General features: G+C 44.4%; 2 long non-coding RNA genes across 2 annotated transcripts in view; both read right to left on the reverse strand.

The window, feature by feature from the left end:
• LOC123775090 (uncharacterized) overlaps positions 1-21,269 on the reverse strand; it is a 181,444-nt gene that overhangs the window by 74,780 nt on the left and 85,395 nt on the right. The window lies entirely within an intron of this gene.
• Positions 2,611-21,269, reverse strand: part of LOC138359721 (uncharacterized) — a 46,045-nt gene continuing 27,386 nt past the window's right edge. Inside the window, exons 2-3 of the long non-coding RNA XR_011226024.1 lie at positions 3,184-3,333; positions 2,611-3,066 (exon numbers count right to left, since the gene is read on the reverse strand). This is a non-coding gene — a long non-coding RNA (uncharacterized lncRNA). The remainder of the gene's footprint in view (positions 3,067-3,183; positions 3,334-21,269) is intronic.

Genomic DNA, 21,269 nt, shown 5'->3' on the forward strand with positions numbered 1-21,269 from the left:
GCTGAAAAGTGCGTTCTGGCTACTAGGTACGACATATATATATATATATATATATATATATATATATATATATATATATATATATATATATATATATATATATATATATATATATATATATATATATATATATATATTATAATTATACCAGTATAATCAAATAATATATACTGGTCTAATAAAATAATTAGACCAGTTAATACTCACTCGTTGTGTTAGGATATGTTAGCTTGATAAAACTGACTGTTCATTGTTGAGAAATGTGTTAACAAACAATATATCTGACTTATCAAGACTGGCACTATATATATATATATATATATATATATATATATATATATATATATATATATATATATATATATATATATATATATATATATATATATATATATAAGTGCCTGTTCATTACAACTATTTAACACTGGGAAGGGATCAGGATAAGGATTTGGGATGGGATGGGGAGGAATGGTGCCAAACCACTTGGACGGCGGTCGGGGATTGAAAGCCTAGGTCTGCTACTGTGCATTTAAATTACTAACTTACCTGAGAGTCTATATCCCTACATGTCAATGTTTGTGTATACTGGTAATGTGAGGAACATACAGAAGATAAGGGTAGCTGAACACCACAAAATGCTGAAGGACAACTTTATTAAAGTTGCATAATGAAATGTGTAAGTACTTCATTCATAATGATGTGCTGCCCGAAATTTTAGCGAAGTATCCAAAATTTGCTTACTGTAGGTAATGCATGCACATGACTGTAAAGCTGCCGCCCAGTTGGGTGGGTGTGGAGCACATGACTGTAAAGCTGCCGCCCAGTTGGGTGGGTGTGTGCAGCAAGACTAGTAACTGTGTGACTCACCATAGATGTAAAGTGCCTTGTATAGTGACTGTTGTGAGCCTCTTGTTGATCACTTGTGACACAAAGATTATTGATGTGTGTATTTGTGTAGGTGATTAAATATGTATGTGTATGTATATATGTATACGTATATATATATATATATATATATATATATATATATATATATATATATATATATATATATATATATATATATATATATGTCGTACCTAGTAGCCAGAACGCACTTTTCAGCCTACTATGCAAGGCCTGATTTGCCTAATAAGCCAAGTTTTCCTGAATTAATATATTTTCTCTAATTTTTTTTCTTATGAAATGATAAAGCTACCCTTTTCATTATGTTTGAGGTCAATTTTTTGTTACTGGAGTTAAAATTAACGTAGATATATGACCGAACCTAACCAACCCTACCTAACCTAACCTATCTTTATAGGTTAGGTTAGGTTAGGTAGCCGAAAAAGTTAGGTTAGGTTAGGTTAGGTAGGTTAGGTAGTCGAAAAACAATTCATGAAAACTTGGCTTATTAGGCAAATTGGGCCTTGCATAGTAGGCTGAGAAGTGCGTTCTGGCTACTAGGTACGACATATATATATACATATATATATATATATATATATATATATATATATATATATATATATATATATATATATATATATGTACATGTATGTATGAGTGTGTGTACATGTGTATACAACATTAATAATTTTGTAACTAGCGTCAAACATTGTTATTTGCTTAACTAAATGAACTAGAGGGTTCAGTTCCTGAACCGATTATGTGCCTCTGTAATCCTTTACACCACCGCCCACGGGATGGGTATGGGGTGCATAATAAAGAAAGAAATAGAAGAAATTGAAATTGCATAATACGGTTATTGACATTCAATAATAGTAAGATAAAGCAATGAGAACCAAATGGGAGACCAGTGATCAGATGAATATTACAGACTCAAGGGTAGCCTTCTCTTCTTGTATATAAATGAAAAAATAAATTCGTTTGTTTAATTCTAATGCTTGTAGGCGAGAACAGTTGTGAACGCCAGCTAGCGCCCAAGTACATGAGCGCCCAAAATACTTTTACACAAAAGACATGTACAGACAGGCGCGTGGCTTCTGACTTCTTTTTTATTGATTAATATTAAATATTAGGCGCTTACCTATAATAGTTATCATTTTATACAAGTATAACTCTCACATAATAAATATAAAAGGAGTTTATCCAAAAACTGACAGAAGTGTTGTGTTTTGTGCGCTGTATCGTGTTTGTGGGCATTCGGGTGTGTTGTGTTTACGCTGGCGGGCGGCGTCCTTACCAACTCAGGACTATGCCTATTACATCACTAAACTTCATTTAATAACTATATGCCTGTTAAATAGAAGATTTTAATTGTTAATAGCATTATATTGTCGTTTTAATATGGAACACGTACACATATGCGAAACGTCGAAAGCTGGTGTCCGAAGTGGTAAAAATATTAGTGTGCGATGTTGTCAATGTACGGAGTGTCTTGTATCCGTCCGGACTAGATGGGATTTCGTGAACTGGGAAGACAGCTTCAGGCGAATTTTCCGCTGGTTTTGACCTGATGGATTCTTTTTGCCTACTCTGTAGGCAGCAATAACGTCAGTTTTGTTTAGAATGAGCTGCAATTTGTTTTTTAAGAGATCCTGAGCTATTTCGACATAATTTTTACCTTCATGTTCCACAGGTATATCTTGGGACGACACAATAACAGAGTCTAGCAGCTTTTTCTGGTCTTGTTCTTCCTGGGAGACGGAACGTTGGGCTGAAAATGTACTGATACATGCAGTCATTTTGCTGAGAGCTTCCTCCTGTTTTTTTATGGCTTCATCAGTTTTCAGAAGGTTGTTTTCCTCACGGAGATCATTCAAATCATGCTGGAGTTGGTCTTGGCTTGCCTTACAGTTTCTAATATCCTCGCGGAGGAGGGTTATTTCTTGTTGTTGTTGTTGGAGATTAGCGCGGTTCGCTAGATTCTCATTTAGAAGACTCAAGATGATAGTATTTTGAGACTCGAGGACTTGGCACAACTTTTTGAACCACTGATTCTCGGTCCAGTTAGTGAATTCCGGTGAGGGACCGGAAGCTCGCTTGAGTTGCTTAAACTGGGATGTTAGTTGCTCTTCTCATCTGGCAGTGTTACATTGACTATAAATGGCAGTCCTCCAACATCTGCAGCAAACATTTGGATGTTTTAACAATATCCTCATATCCTCAGGCATCTTTTAAAATGCAGGTATAGAGAATTTCCCCAAGAAAAAACCAATGCATGCAACGAAAAGAACTTACCAATTCCTCGAGCAGCTACATCAGTGCATATAAGGAACTTCACTCCACCATCCTTAAATTTTTGGAGATTCGCTTTGCGTTCATTAGGCTTGCGGTCACCATGGAGACACACACACGAATATGGATTGCCTCTGTTATTGGCCCCTCCTCCTGTTAAAAGTTTTGGGGCAGTCAGGGTTTAGTTTAGCACAATGATAAAGGATGACAAATGTTCCTATAAATCAACTACAGTATTTTAATTAAATGAAGCACTAATCTCATACCACTCTATGGGCTCCATAGGCTCAAAATATTTTTGAGCCTATGGGCTCCATAGGCTCAAAAATTTTCAAATCCATAGGCTCAATTTTAATTATACTATATTTCATGAGACTATGTATTATGAGGAATATTTAACCTCACTAATCAACCAAGGTCATTTCATCAGCAGTATACATCAACAAGGACCAATTTTATGTATAGCCTAAGATTTTAAACTCCAGCAGGTAGAGGGGCTTGCATCTGCTTCCTCACACCACAAGTAACCAGATGCCATCTTGGGGAAAAATCATGGGCACTCCTGGCTGTGAGGGGCTCAGTAGTGAAAGAGACCATGAATGGTGCATACAGTGGTAGTTCACAACACCACCATGAAGCTTGTGCCTACAGCATCACTTAATAACATCGAAATAACTTAATTTAACAATGATCGTGTTATATAGATGATCCTGACAGTGTTAAAGACTTTGTACAAGGTTCAGATATCAGTGAATCCAATGCTGGCTATGACATTTACAGTAAGAGACACAGCCACAGGTTAGAGCACCTATGCATCAGTAATGGGACCTCATGCTCCTTTAGAATAAGAACATGTGAAAAATTATTCATATTCAGGATTTATTGACCAGGTTTCTCATAAGAGCACTGTTTTGGCTAGTGCTGTAGTGCATCAGGTGGCACTTTGCTTCGTCATGTGCCAGCAGCAAATGAGCATGTGGGACTATGCTGTGGTTGTATCTACATTAAAAGAATATCATCCACTGGAACTGCTTAGTGGTTCATAATATTGCATTAAAATGTAGGTATACACACATAATGTGTATATACATTGTAATAACTGTACAAATAATACATATTAGTGTTCAAAGAATATAATAGTGTGCATATTAGTAACAAATACATGTGTATTTGTATTTATTATACATGGGTATGTGCAAGATACCCATGTATCTTGCCTTACGGCTACCGTGTGTTGGTTCCCAGGATTAAAGTCCTTGCGGGCTTGGTCTCCGAACAGGACTCTTGGTTGGTGGTGTGATCAACCAGACTGTTAGATGCAGCTGCTTGCAGCCTGACATACAAATCACAACCTGGTTGATTAGGTATCCTTTGGAAGTGTTTATCATTATGACCTCTTATGGTGTTCTTTTGAATACCACAAGAGGTCATAATGTGTTACCATTCTTGATGAATATGGAATTCCAGAAATCATGGCCTGGCACAGAGTGCACCAACTGTCTATGGCTACTTCAAAGTCCAGAGGTTAATTTCACTCATGCCATTGATGTCATCTGTGAAAGTTCCATCTCTCTTGCACAGGGGTCCCAATACTAGATGTACAATAGTACATTCTGCGTACATTCATTCTGAGCAATAATTCAGTAGTAGTTTGCAGTATATAAATAATAAAATAATACTAACAGCCCAATGCATCATTGCCCTTGAAAAACTATGGTAAAAGCATTCAAAATATGAATAAAATGTATTATGTTCAATGCGTGCTGTTACAACTTCATGTAAAATATGCAGGGCTAAGCTGAATTTGGATCACAGCACGCTGGACTTGTGATCCCGTGGTCCCGGGTTCAATCCCGGGCGCCGGCGAGAAACAATGGGCAGTGTTTCTTTCACCCTATGCCCCTGTTACCTAGCAGTAAAATAGGTACCTGGGTGTTAGTCAGCTGTCACGGGCTGCTTCCTGGGGGTGGAGGCCTGGTCGAGGACCGGGCCGCGTGGACACTAAAAAGCCCCGAAATCATCTCTAAGATAACGTGGGTGGGTATGGGATGGGGCTAGAGATGGAAGGGCTGGGAATGGAAGGATTTGGAATTTTTTTGTTGGCAGATTTGGAAATTTTTTGTTAGTGGATTTAATTTTTTGGGGTAGGTGGATTTGGAATTTTTTTGAAGGATTTCAAATTTTTTTTTTGATGGATTTCAAATTTTTTGTTGGCAGATTTGGATTTTTTTTGTTGGTGGATTTAGATTTTTTGTTGATAGATTTGAGATTTTTTTGATGGTGGATTTCAATTTTTTTTGGGGGGGGCAAATTTGGATTTTTTTGTTGGCGGATATAGAATATTTTTTTGGGTATTTGGATTTGTTTTGTTGGCACATTTGGATTTTTGTAGGCAAATTTGAATTTGTTTTGTTGGTGGAATTTGATTGTGTTCTAAATCTGACGACAAAATTCCAAATCAAACAAAGTTTCAAATCTGCAATCAAAAAAAAAAAAAACAAATCCACTTAAAAAAAATCTTTAGCCGCCAACAAAATAATCAAAATCCACCAACAAAAAAAAATCCAAATATGCCAACAACAAAAAATCCAAGTTTGCCAACAACAAATCCCAAATCCACCAAAACAAAAATCCCCCCCCCCTCCTCTCCCAAAATTGAAGTCCATCAACAAAAAATTTCAAATCCACCAAGAAAAAATAAAATTCCAAATCTGCCAATAAAAAAAGTTCAAATTTGCCAACAAAACTTTTCCAAATTTACCAAGAAAACTTACAAATATGGCAACAAAAATTTAAAATCTGCTAATAAAAAAAATCAAATTCTGCCAAGAAGTATAACTCCAAATTTGCCCCCCCCACCCCCCACCCCCCACAGAAGCAGGCCACCCCCCACCCCCCACCCCCCACAGAAGCAGGCCACCCCCCACCCCCCACAATAGCAGGCCACCCCCCACAGAAGCAGGCCACCCCCCACAGAAGCAGGCCACCCCCCACAGAAGCAGGCCACCCCCCACAGAAGCAGGCCACCCCCCACAGAAGCAGGCCACCCCCCACAGAAGCAGGCCACCCCCCACAGAAGCAGGCCACCCCCCACAGAAGCAGGCCACCCCCCACAGAAGCAGGCCACCCCCCACAGAAGCAGGCCACCCCCCACAGAAGCAGGCCACCCCCCACCCCCCACAGAAGCAGGCCACCCCCCACAGAAGCAGGCCACAGGAGGTCAAAGCAGGACATAAGCGAGAGCGAGGGGTGGTGATGGAACTGTACAAGGTAGTGAAGACAGTAAGGGTCATCACATTCATGTCCAGTAACTTCACCAAAAAAAACTGAAGCCTAATATACGAATTACTGGTCACAATAACAACCATAATCTGGCAAATCAATACTCTAGAGTTTGTAAAAAAGTAAATGACGCTCATATGAGTATAAAACTCCAGGTGGCACTTTGGGAGTTCTGGGAACATAATCTTCTTTCCTTGGGTCGACCGCCACGCGCCGCCCTGCAGGCCTGCGTGACGTCATGACTTCATGGGGTTTTCCTCATGTGGAAATCCTTCATAAACCGCCGTTAACTTGCATTCCATTTCACCATTAGCGTAGTAGATGCAGGGAATATCTTCTTCTTCGCGATACGTGCAGTTTGGATAAAGGATTTTTTCTCCTGATGATTGCACGAGTGGTGGAAACTGCGGTGGCGCAATTACGGTGGCGCTTCAGAATTTGGCAGAGTGAGTTAGAGAACATTAAGTAACATGGCGTTATTATGTATAAGCTTAGGTTAGGGTTGGTTGGGGTAGGTTAGGTTAGGTTAGGTTAGGTTAGGGTTGGTTAGGGTTGGTTGGGGTAGGTTAGTTGAAAACTGGTTATTTATTATGATGTATTTCAGATTTTTACGTCTGGGATGTGATTATATTGGTGCACCACACACCACACACCCGTGCACCACACACCCACACCTGTGCACCACACACCCGTGCACCACACACCCACACCCGTACACACACCCACTCACACCCGTGCACACACCCACACTCACACCCGTACACCACACACCCGTGCACCGCACACCCGTGCACCACACACCCACACTCACACCCATGCACCACACACCCACACCCGTACACCACACACCCGTGCACCACACACCCGTACACCACACACCCGTGCACCACACACCCACACCCGTACACCACACACCCGTGCACCACACACCCGTGCACCACACACCCACACTCACACCCATGCACCACACACCCACACCCGTACACCACACACCCGTGCACCACACACCCGTACACCACACACCCGTGCACCACACACCCACACCCGTACACCACACACCCGTACACCACACACCCGTACACCACACACCCGTGCACCACACACCCGTACACCACACACACGTACACCACACACCCGTACACCACACACCCGTGCACCACACACCCGTGCACCACACACCCGTACACCACACACCCGTGCACCACACACCCGTGCACCACACGCCCACACTCACACCCGTGCACCACACACCCACACCCGTACACCACACACCCGTGCACCACACACCCGTGCACCACACACCCTTGCACCACACACCCGTGCACCACACACCCACACCCGTACACCACACACCCGTGCACCACACACCCACACTCACCCGTGCACATCACACCCGTGCACCACACCCGTGCACCACACACCCGTGCACCACACACCCACACTCACACCCGTACACCACACACCCACACCCGTACACCACACACCCGTGCACCACACACCCGTGCACCACACACCCTTGCACCACACACCCGTGCACCACACACCCACACCCGTACACCACACACCCATGCACCACACACCCACACACCACACCCGTGCACCACACACCCAATTTTTAAAAGACAAAGGCAGTGGACTTATATACTGTGACTCGCAGAGTGCACTCCTGGCATTGAACGCACATAGTAGTGACACCCAGAAAATAGTCAGTGATATTCGAATGAATGTTTTAGCTGCCAAAGAAAACAGATTTGAGATTAAATTCCTATGGATACCATCACATGTTGGCATCTCAAGGCATGACACTGTTGATATGCTTGCTAAGTCAGCTTGCAGAAAACCAGTGGTAGAAATTGATATGGGTGTTTCATTAGCAGTGACAAAGAGAATACTTAAACAAATATCTAATGAAAATCTCACCGACCTAACAAATTCTCAAAGACCTGAAAGTTGTAGCATTAAATATTATGATAGATATCGTGAGGAGACATTCACATATGGGACTAATAGAATAAGAACCCGGCAATGTGATGTTATAGTGGCCAGAATACGCCTGGGATATAGACGTATCTGGCAGCTTTCTCAAAACCCAAATGTCGAGTACACAATGTGTCAACTTTGTGAAAGAGAAAACATGCACTCTCTTGAACATTATATTGTAGAATGTCCCATACTGACTGACTTTCGCCCTCCTGGGCTAAGGTATGCTGAACTGTGTAATTACTATATGAGTACTGGAACACTTGATGATATATTGGACTTGTATCCAAAATTGACCATGTAATGTATCAATCATACAATGTATGTATGTGATGTAACTATATAACCTGAGCTTGTAAAAGCACCTTCATCACCTTCAGTGATTAAGTGCTTAATTGCACACTAGTTTCTTTATCAGCTACCTCACCCTGTCAGGGTAAATGAGACAAATGTATGTGAATGCATGTATGTGTGTATATATGTATGTGTATGTGTGTGTGTGTATGTATATGTATGGGTATAAAGCAAATATGGAAGCTGATCAGAATTACATTTCACCTTTGTGAATGTACATTAATGACACTATGTAAAAGACACATCTAATACTTTATGTAGGGCGTACGTAAATCTGTGTATCTTTGTATTTACGTATGTAGGTTAGCTTAGCATTTTAAAAGCACCGAATCACCTTCTGTGGTTGAGTGTTCAATAAACCCTTGAACTATATGTTTAACACATCTCTAACCCTGTCCATGGAGGACAGAAGAAAATGTATATATGCTGGTTAGCATTGTAAATGTGTGGCCACGTCTGTGGTAGAAAATAATAAAAAAAAAAAAAAAAAAAAAAAAAACACACACCCACACTCACCCGTGCACATCACACCCGTGCACCACACCCGTATACCACACACCCTTGCACCACACACCCGTGCACCACACACCCATGCACCACACACCCGTGCACCACACACCCGTACACCACTCACCCGTGCACCACACCCGTGCACCACACACCCGCGCACCACACACCCATACACCACACACCCGTGCACCACACACCCACACTCACACCCGTACACCACACACCCGTGCACCACACACCCGTGCACCACATACCCATACACCACACACCCGTGCACCACACACCCGTACACCACACACCCACACTCACACCCGTGCACCACACACCCGTGCACCACACACCCACACCCGTGCACCACACACCCGTACACCACACACCCACACCCGTGCACCACACACCCACACTCACACCCGTGCACCACACACCCACACCCGTGCACCGCACACCCGTACACCACACACCCGTGCACCACACACCCACACCCGTGCACCACACACCCACACCCGTGCACCACACACCCGTGCACCACACACCCACACCCGTGCACCACACACCCGTGCACCACACACCCACACCCGTGCACCACACACCCACACCCGTGCACCACACACCCGTACACCACACACCCGTGCACCACACACCCGTACACCACACACCCGTACACCACACACCCGTACACCACACCCGTGCACCACACACCCGTGCACCACACACCTGTACACCACACACCCGTACACCACACACCCGTGCACCACATACCCGTGCACCACACACCCATATATTCGTTTGCCTTGTTCGGGTAGAATGTAGACTCAGTAGTCGCTTCTGTATATATTTATTGACTGAGATAGCAAGGTAAATATCTGCCTAGCCGAGGTCCTTCTACTCTGAGTCTGTGAGGATAACTGAGGCTGCTGGGAGCATGCTTGATGCTCCTCTGTCTGGCATGACGTCAGAGGCCTACTTGCCTGTGATTGGTTACATTTCAACTGACAGAATTTGAGTATAACACCGCTCGGACACGCTACCAAGTCGACGTCCCTTGTCGACAAGCTCTGGCTAGCTATATAGTTACAATGATACTGAAAGGACCTCGGTGGCATACAATAATGGCTTGCATGTGAAATTTGCATAATAAAACATTGAAAGAAGATCAGGTGTGCGTAATACGAACAACTCGGCATATATGCACCAAAAAAAAAATTCATCATAATAGGTGAAAATCATGGTAACAATGCTTTGATTAAATCAGAGTATTAAGAACATGTGTATGTCTACTGATCAGATATGAACAATACAACCCAAGGTATTGCCTAAACAAAATTATTAACATGTGTCAATGGCATGTGCTTGAAAACCATACAAAATTAAACAATTATTACATTAATAGAACAAAGTTCTGACCTAACAACCACAATTGAATTTCAAGATAGATAATTTTTTTTTTTTTTTTTTCTCTTTTTTTTTTTTTTTTTTTTTCGAAATATACAATATATTTACAAGACCAATGTACAATATATATAATGTGCAATATATTTACAAGCATATACAAGACCTGGATCAAGAAGACTAACATCTGCGTGATAGCAGTCAGGATTCACTGGCCTCAATGTGGTTGCTAGAACAATAATAACTCTTATGACAAGCACTGTAAAAATACAAATGGTAGTAGACTTGACAATGGCATCTAATTCATAACAAAATAAAGTTGAGAAAAACTATACATTATATATAATGGTAATAATAAGACACATGTGGTAGAAATACTGCAATTGAGTTTTTTTTTTTTTTTTTCAAAACAAACAGAATAACTACAGAGTGCAATCAATTATAAATTCTGCGGATATCTACACCTAGCTCATCCAGAGCACTATACAACTCTGGCTCTGACTGAAGGTCCGGAACAGGTGAAACTTCATGCGACAAACTATCATCTTGAGAGATATCCTCGTTAACATCTAGCCAATGGACATGTGGTGAGTGCACGGTTGAAACGAGAGGTCTAGATCTAAGATTATAATTGCTAGTATGGGGTTGCTGAACATCCAGTGGTCTGTCAACCACAGGAGGTGGTGTCCGAGTAGGAGTATCTGTCTGGGTAAGTTCATTGTCATCTTCCTCATCAGTCTCGTCAACAGTCATTTTAGCTAACTTCATGTGGTCTAAATGCTCATTTATATACTCTCCTGTTAACAAGTTCTTAAGTCTGTATTTGTTACCTTTAATAAGCTCGATTACCTTATATGGACCCAAAAATTTCTTAGTTAACTTGTACATAGGACCAGACCTGTGTTGGTTAAGTATCATTACTACAGATCCAATAGTTATTTTATTGGGTTTAGCTCGTGCATTCCTTGCTAGAGTGAACTCGGCTGTTGCTTTGGACAGTTGTTCTCGTATTTTCTTGAATACTAATTGCATTTGTCTACGCTTCACTTGAACAAAATCATCTACGTTATATAAGGGAGTAGGAGGTACGTTAATCAATTCATTAGGGAGGATCTTATCTGTACCATAAAGAATAGCGTGAGGTGTGTCACCAGTAGAAACATTAATTGAAGAATTTATAGCACACTGAATTAAGGGTATAAAATCATCCCAATTGTTGTTATCAAAATTCAACGTGACTCTCAAGGCATCTAACACTTTCCTGTTAGTACGTTCAGCTAGTCCATTACTTGCCGGATGATAAGGCATGATGCTACATTTTTTGATGTTATATAAATCACACAAGCTAGTTAGAATACTATTACTGAATTCCGGACCATTATCTGAAAGGATTACTTTAGGCATACTATATCTACAAATTATTTGGTCATGGAATGCGCTGGCTATGGTTTCTGCTGTTTTGTTCGGGATAGGAACTAGTTCGCAAAACCGTGAAAAATTATCGACCATTACAAGCAAATGTTTGTTCCCTTTCTCTGTTTCCGCAAAATTTGTCAATAAATCCATCGATATTCGTTCCCAAGGAGCTTTAGTTGCTGGGTACACCTGAATTGGATTAGGTCCTGAAACATGTCCCTTGTGCTGTAAACAAGTTAAACATCTGTCAACATAATGAGCAATCTCCTTAGCCATTTTTGGCCAAAAATATTTCAATCGACCTTGTTGGAGTGTACGATCCTTTCCTGGATGTGCACTTGCAGGAGCATCATGGATAATTTTTAACACAGTTGGTACCAAGACAGCTGGAACAACTAACTGACAACATTTCCTCGAGGCTGTCCCTAGCTTTACTACTCTACACAGTAAATTGTCCAACATAACTAGTTCTTTCAATGGTACTGGTGGTTTATGAATCGGGCGAGTGTCTTGCTTAGTCAAAAATTTAATGACGGGTGCCCATATGGGGTCTTGTCTTTGTTCCGTTTCTACTACTGTAGCATCTAATGCTGGGTAATTTAACTGAATCACGAATACTGGTAGCAGCAGTGGGATCCAGAAATTTTTTTCTGGAAGCAAAAGTTCCAGTACCCAGCGTCGCCTCGTGTTCCAGCCAAAACCGCCGCCACCGCCATATCCCACCGCTGCCACCAGTATTCGTTTGCCTTGTTCGGGTAGAATGTAGACTCAGTAGTCGCTTCTGTATATATTTATTGACTGAGATAGCAAGGTAAATATCTGCCTAGCCGAGGTCCTTCTACTCTGAGTCTGTGAGGATAACTGAGGCTGCTGGGAGCATGCTTGATGCTCCTCTGTCTGGCATGACGTCAGAGGCCTACTTGCCTGTGATTGGTTACATTTCAACTGACAGAATTTGAGTATAACACCTACACCACACACCCGTACACCACACACCCGTGCACCACACACCCGTACACCACACACCCGTGCACCACACACCCGTGCACCACACACCTGTACACCACACACCCATACACCACACACCCGTGCACCACACACCCGTGCACCACACACCCGTACACCATACACTCACAACCGTTATCTTGAGATGATTTCGGGGCTTTAGTGTCCCCGCGGCCCGGTCCTCGACCAGGCCTCTACCCCCAGGAAGCTGCCCGTGACAGCTGACTAACACCCAGGTACCTATTTACTGCTAGGTAACAGTGGCATAGGGTGAAACTCTGCCCATTGTTTCTCGCCGGCACCCGGGATCGAACCCGGGACCACAGGATCACAAGTTCAGCGTGGGTCCCACCGTACACCAACATACTGCAGGGGGCCTGGTGGCTGAGTGGACAGTGTTCGAGATTCGTAATCCTAGAGACCCCGAGAACAATCCCTGCGATGGCAGAAACAAGTGGCAGTTTCTTTCACCCTGATGTCCCTGTTCACCTAGCAGTAAATAGGTACCTGGGCGTTACACAGCTGTTATGTGCTGCTTCCTGGGGGGGGGGAGTGAAAAAAGCAGTTGAGAGGCGGGACCAAAGAGCCAGAGCTCAGCCCTCGCAAGCACAACTAGGTGAAGTACTCACTCGTGCCCCACACACTAAGAGACACATGCCACTAATACCAACAACTTGATTAATCCAAAACTATCCTTTCGGACCAGAAATAACATTGGAAATATTTTCTCGGTGTTTACTATTTTAGAGGGAGGGGGGGGGGCACAAACACCTGCAGGAGTGACAACTGGTGCAGGTGTTGTCACATGACGCCTCGCAGGTGTAGAATGGTTGTCGGGTTACCTCGTGAATACTCTCACTGACCTCAAGCTTCGTCCTGGTGAACCCTACCTCACCCCGTCCTCCCTCCCTCACTCCCCCGTCACCCCCACTCACCCCCGTGTTGCTGCTCTGTCTACCCCCCACCACCCCCCACTAACGCCTATAGCCTAAGAGGGTGATGGAGTTGAGAGGGGGTGGTAAGGAGTAGTAGGGGGGGGTAACGTGGGGTGGTGGAGTGTAAGTGGGGATGGCTCCATTTACCACCCCATCACCCCCTTACCACTCCACCTCACCTCACCTCAAAGAGAGGAGACAGGTTTCGTATTCTGCGAAGAATTTAGAGAAGAATGCGGAGAAGAAAGCCATATACGCTGACGATGTCACCCAAATAATATGCCAACCGGGACCATCAAAGCCGCTACTAGCCGACAAGACCAAGACTGCAATTGAATTTATAACAACTTTGAGAAGCAATGGAATATAAGCACAAATAAAAGTTCCAGATAATACATATTGTAAAAAGAAACCCGGACCCCATCATCCTTGACAACCAGCCGATCCAATATGCGGAGGCAGGCAGAATACTGGGACTCATGATCAATAGAACAGGGATACAAATTCAGGTAAGGGACCCATTAAATAAAGCCAAAGCAGCCTTAGGAAAATTGAGGAGATTCCGAAGCCTCAGTACAAACATTCAGATCCACCTATATAAGGCTCTAGTTCGGCCGCATCTAGAATATCCCCCAGTACCACTACACACCATAAAGAAAACTAACATGCAGAAACTGCAAGCAGTACAAAATAAGGCGCTAAGGAGAGCAGCAAAACACCGTCCACCATATGATCAGACAATCCAGGAGCTCCACGAACTCCTGAACATACAGCCACTAAACATCAGACTGCAGCACCAAGCCATCAGGGTGTGGAACACCATCGAAATGTTAGAGGACCCAATGTTTGAAAGATTACTCCAAGATGAGACAAGCAGTCTCCGTGGTGTAGTGGTAAGACACTCGCCTGGCGTTCCGCGAGCGCTATGTCATGGGTTCGTATCCTGGCCGGGGAGGATTTACTGGGCGCAATTCCTTAACTGTAGCCTCTGTTTAACGCAACAGTAAAATGTGTACTTGGATGAAAAAACGATTCTTCGCGGCAGGGGATCGTATTCCAGGGACCGTAGGATTAAGGACTTGCCCGAAACGCTACGCGTACTAGTGGCTGTACAAGAATGTAACAACTCTTGTATATATCACAAAAAAAAAAAAAAAATGAGACGCCCCACTCCCACAGCTGGTGGCCCAATAGCCTCGATTCTCTGGATGAAACCCCCGCCCCACAGTATATAATCCCCAGATGAGTTATATATGAACAGTTCATATATGTGTATATATGAACAACTCGATAAATAATAATAATAAAACAAAGAGCCTTAAACAGAATAACGTGTGTGGAAGCATCGGAGTGTGTATATATGAATGCTACACAGTATTCATCTATGGACATCCATATATGGTGAAACACATGTGAAGAACCTCTCACACACTCACAGCTCCCTGACAAGAGGGAGCCAGCTTAGCTTAGCTGCCAACACCCACACATCGTGTCAGCAAGGCGGACAGTCCGCCTGCTTTCATACCTCTCACTGTATTTCCCACCTCTAAACTTTTTTTCACCTCTCCATCCTCATCACTCCCTCTCCCCCCCCCCTAAAAAAATTAGTTTAGAGTTTAAAAGTTTAGAGATGGGAGATACAGTGAGAGTTATGAAAGCAGGCGGACTGTCCGCCTTGCTGACACGATGTGTGGGTGTTGGCAGCTAAGATTTGTATCTTATTCTCTTCCCCCGAAGAGGAAAAATACATTAGATAACAGGTAGGATGACTCCCGATGCGTACCCCCCCTCCCCCTCCCTCCCCCCTTCAAGTTGCCCGCTTGTCACGCCACAACTTTCGCCCCCCCCCCCTCTCTCTAAGTCCCCCCCCCCTGCCATCTCATCTACATTATAATACACTGTAACATGATACAATATATGAGGATACAATACCAACATTATACTGTGATTGTTCCTACACAAAAGATATCACATTTACAACTGGTTTGAATAGCAGCACAAAATTGCTGCCTCGGTCGGTGTGACCTTCAAGAGAAAGAATATTGTTAAGGCAGGTGGCGTGGCTCTATCCCCCCCCTGCCCCCCCCCTCCCCTCCCCCCTAACTTGCGCTCCAAAGTACCCCCCTCCCCCCCCCCTCCCCCCTCCCCCCCCAGTCACTTTCAAAACACGAATTTTAAAGTCATATTCGTGACACGGGCTACAAGGTCATCTTCGTGACACGCAGTGAGGGATATTTATGAGTGCAATGGTTGTGAGCGCCTCACAACACTACCCCTCCCCCCCCCCACCCCCCGCGTGTTGCAGATACCTCGCTCACTACTCATAAACAGGTCCATTACTCATATACATATATTACTCAGCTGGCTACCCCGGCAGCGCCCGGGGTCGACCCGCTCATATGCATTGATTCGAAAGGTACAGAAGGAAATGCAAAATAGAACCAGTGAGGAGTAGCGGTGCCAAGTGCCGGACCAACCAGGTTGTGTTTGACATGTAGTTAGACTGATATAGGCCACTCCAAACAACAGCACTTGGGCTGGACGGTAGAGTGATGGTCTCGCTTCATGCAGGTCGGCGTTCAATCCCCGACCGTCCAAGAGGTGGGGGGGGGGGCACCATTCCTTTTCCCCCGTCCCATCCCAAGTCCTTATCCTGATCCCTTCCCAGTGCTATATAGTCGTGATGGCTTGGTGCTTTATCCCTGATAGTTCCCTTCCCTTCCAAGTGCTATGTAGCCGCAATGGCTTGGCGCTTTCTCCTGATAATTCCCTTCCAAACAACAGCCTGTTGAACCAAGTTATCACAAGTCAGCCTGGCCCCAGACCGGGCTCGGGGAGCAGAACAACTCCCGCAACCTTCTCCAGGTATGCTGCAGATAACTCTCGGCATAAATAGGCCTATTAACTTCAACAATTTGTATTCTTCAGTCATGTTCCCATAATTTTGCCTTTCTAGCGAAAATCAATACGGCTTCTTAATCTTTGATAAAGGCGGTTTTAATGCCTGGGATTTATTTTTTTTTTTGAGATATATACAAGAGTTGTTACATTCTTGTACAGCCACTAGTACGCGTAGCGTTTCGGGCAGGTCCCTGGAATACGATCCCCGCCGCGAAGAATCGTTTTTTCATCCAAGTACACATTTTACTGTTGCGTTAAACAGAGGCTACAGTTAAGGAATTGCGCCCAGTAAATCCTCCCCGGCCAGGATACGAACCCATGACATAGCGCTCGCGGAACGCCAGGCCTTACCACTACACCACGGAGACTGTTTCCCTTCCCTTATCGTTTCATTGGGCTGCCTGTCATTCTCCTGCAGCCAGTACGTCACAGTAATGTGGCTGAAGATACAACACACTCATCTGGAGGTAAGAAATGACTTCTTACATTTCTAGTGTCTGTCCATCCTGAACTATTATCGAGTCATAGGGCGCCGGTCGGCCGAGCGGACAGCACGCTGGACTTGTGATCCTGTGGTCCTGGGTTCGATCCCAGGCACCTGGTGAGAAACAATGGGCAGAGTTTCCTTCACCCTATGCCCCTGTTACCTAGCTGTAAAATAGGTACCTGGGTGTTAGTCAGCTGTCACGGGCTGCTTCCTGGGGGTGGAGGCCTGGTCGAGGACCGGGCCGCGGGGACACTAAAAGCCCCGAAATCATCTCAAGATAACCATATAATGCCCTCCTTCCCACCCCCTCCAACCCGCACCCCCTTTCTCTTCTATGTACTCGTTCAAGTGAATTTCTATCCACTCTAGTGTGCGGAGACCAAAGCTGAACTGTATTATCTAAACGGAGCCAAGCAACAAGAAGATTATGCTGGATTATGGAAGATTATGTTAAGACATTGAATGTCTTAGTGCTAACTCTTCTAGACACGAGTCCTAGTACCTGGTTAACTAGTAGATGACGACGAGGAAAGGAGAGAAATAACTCTGTCATACAATTCTTCACAAAGGAAGACCTCGGAAATTTTGAGTCTAGAACCAATCTTCCGAAAGTTCAGGAAAACGAACTGTGTAACATATAGAAATAAAGAGATGGAGACGCTTTAACCAGATCTCCAGGTACTCCGCAGGCTCCTGAAAGAATGTGAAGAGCGGCTCAGGGAGACCACTTATACGTAACATTAGTAAATATGAACTTGTCTTGTCCCTACCTACCCTACTTGTCCCTACTGGTTTTGCCCGAAACGCTACGCGTAACAGTGGCTTTACAAGAGTGTAAATACTGTACTATGCTATGTATTCTCACAAACCCAATGTACCTTCTTGTATATAAATAAAGAAATAAATAAATACTGCCTGGAAATAGAACTTTTGCTGCGACCGACCAATAAGCTTGATATCAATCCTTGGAAAATTCCTAGAAATCACCTAGAAAACTACAGGTTGATGAGACTCCCAACACGGGTGTACGAAGGTGTGTTCTTGTGTCGCCAAGTACAGCCCCTAGACGCCCTACACCCAAGTGTACCACACCCAGGTGCCCTACACCCAAGTGTACCATACCCAGGTGCCCTACACCCAAGTGTACCATACCCAGGTGCCCTACACCCAAGTGTACCATACCCAGGTGCCCTACACCCAAGTGTACCACACCCAGGTGCCCTACACCCAAGTGTACCATACCCAGGTGCCCTACACCCAAGTGTACCATACCCAGGTGCCCTACACCCAAGTGTACCATACCCAGGTGCCCTACACCCAAGTGTACCATACCCAGGTGCCCTACACCCAAGTGTACCATACCCAGGTGCCCTACACCCAAGTGTACCATACCCAGGTGCCCTACACCCAAGTGTACCATACCCAGGTGCCCTACACCCAAGTGTACCATACCCAGGTGCCCTACACCCAAGTGTACCATACCCAGGTGCCCTACACCCAAGTGTACCATACCCAGGTGCCCTACACCCAGGGGCCCCACACCTAGGTGGCAACAAGGAAGTGAAAGCTGCCACCATCACATACACACAGACACAACCACAAAGGAAGCAGCAGCTGGTGCCTTCACAACCAGGAACAACACTACTGGTTATTAAGTCCTCGTCTACCTGCTATCATAACACCCATTATGGACAATTACAGGTCTAAAGGTCAGGTGGTACTGTATTCTCACCCTCCCTCTCAGGCCCTCAACCTGTACTCCTCTGGAGGTTATCTTGAGATGATTTCGGGGCTTTTTAGTGTCCCCGCGGCCCGGTCCTCGACCAGGCCTCCACCCCCAGGAAGCAGCCCGTGACAGCTGACTAACACCCAGGTACCTATTTTACTGTTAGGTAACAAGGGCATAGGGTGAAAGAAACTCTGCCCATTGTTTCTCGCCGGCGCCCGGGATCGAACCCAGGACCACAGGATCACAAGTCCAGCGTGCTGTCCACTCGGCTCCCGGTATAGGAACATATGGGTACTCACTGGGGTTAAGGGGGGGCATACCGAGTAATCCACTAAGGGTTCGTAATCGCCAAAAGGTTAAGAACCCCTGCATTAAGAGTCAGCAGAAGATACCAAAGCTATCCTCGAAAGATAGCAACATAATGGAAAAAGTTATCTTGAAAAAAATAAAATCTCAACATAGAACATGATAACTATAGCCAAGGTCATTGAAGAGGATTTAAACGCCCCGTAATGAAGATTTCAACACCGGGGGGGGGGGGGAAATCCCCCAGGAAGGAATGTGACCCAAGTATTTCCTCTCTGGGGGGCAGTTGAGCAAGGTTGGCCTCGGACCAGTACCTTAACATATCTTATACATCTATCTTATATGCCTCAAGTGTCTATTTTAGGTATCTAAGTGTCTTAGATATCTTAAGTATCTATGTTAGATATCTTAGATATGTGGAATATCTTAATAAGAACCGGTGTAGTATAATCAGGATCTGCATCTTATACACTACAAGTAGCTTACTAAGCACCGACACTCCGTAACAAGAACAAACTGTTGTGTCTAGCTAGAAACGTTAAAACACAACTGTTTAGCCTGACCAGAAGCATGGAACAAGCGCGCCCGCACGCACACACACACACACCTGCGGGACCAAAGAGCCAAAGCTCAACCTCCGCAAGCAAAAATAGGTGAGTACACACGATACGAGGAGCCCCCCCCCAATCAGAGCCTAAGAGTAAAGGGTTATCTCAGCTCTCCTTATCAGATAAGATCACATATTACCCATCCACTTTTCTTATCTTTCTGCCCTCTTCATCTTCGGTATACAGGAGATGGAAGAGGAGACAGCAGAGCCAACATGGCCACCACCTCTGCTGTTGAGAGTCAGTAAACATCTATAGTCAACATGTGTCACCATCTTAGTCAACATGTGTCACCATCTTAGTCAACATGTGTCACCATCTTGGTCAACATGTGTCACCATCTTGGTCAACATGTGTCACCATCTTGGTCAACATGTGTCACCATCTTGGTCAACATGTGTCACCATCTTGGTCAACATGTGTCACCATCTTGGTCAACATGTGTCACCATCTTGGTCAACATGTGTCACCATCTTAGTCAACATGTGTCACCATCTTAGTCAACATGTGTCACCATCTTAGTCAACATGTGTCACCATCTTGGTCAACATGTGTCACCATCTTAGTCAACATGTGTCACCATCTTAGTCAACATGTGTCACCATCTTAGTCAACATGTGTCACCATCTTGGTCAACATGTGTCACCATCTTGGTCAACATGTGTCACCATCTTGCAACGTTTCTAACTTACCAGTAACCTGCTGCGCTCTCAGCTCAATGTTCAACACATTCTCATTTTGTTTACGGAGTGACAAATAAACTCCTAACCTAACCAGAAATGCATACGAACCCAAACAGCCCTCTTAACCTATTGAATCCGATGCATGGAAAACGTAGATATATGCGAACGGTTACTTTAAATAGGTTGGTGGTGACGTTAATACGTCACACCAGAGGTGACGTGTTAACTGGGAGGGCGGGTCGCTAGGCTACCTTGCACAAGAGCCGCCTAGACCACATTCTTCACACCCAGGATCCCCCATGAATCCGGCCCCATGTGTTGACGAGAACGGTGAGGTGGCCTGATGTGCTGTGGCCAGACGTGTTCACTGTCTCATCTCACTCAACAACAACTTTGAACAATTCCCTGCTGAACAAATGATGGGAAATCTCTGTTATATAACGATAGATCAATGAACATTGATAAATGAATCACTTCAATATTCAAGGTTAATTACAGGAAACT

This window comes from Procambarus clarkii, chromosome 92 (assembly GCF_040958095.1).
Source record: "Procambarus clarkii isolate CNS0578487 chromosome 92, FALCON_Pclarkii_2.0, whole genome shotgun sequence".
NCBI lineage: Eukaryota > Metazoa > Arthropoda > Malacostraca > Decapoda > Cambaridae > Procambarus > Procambarus clarkii.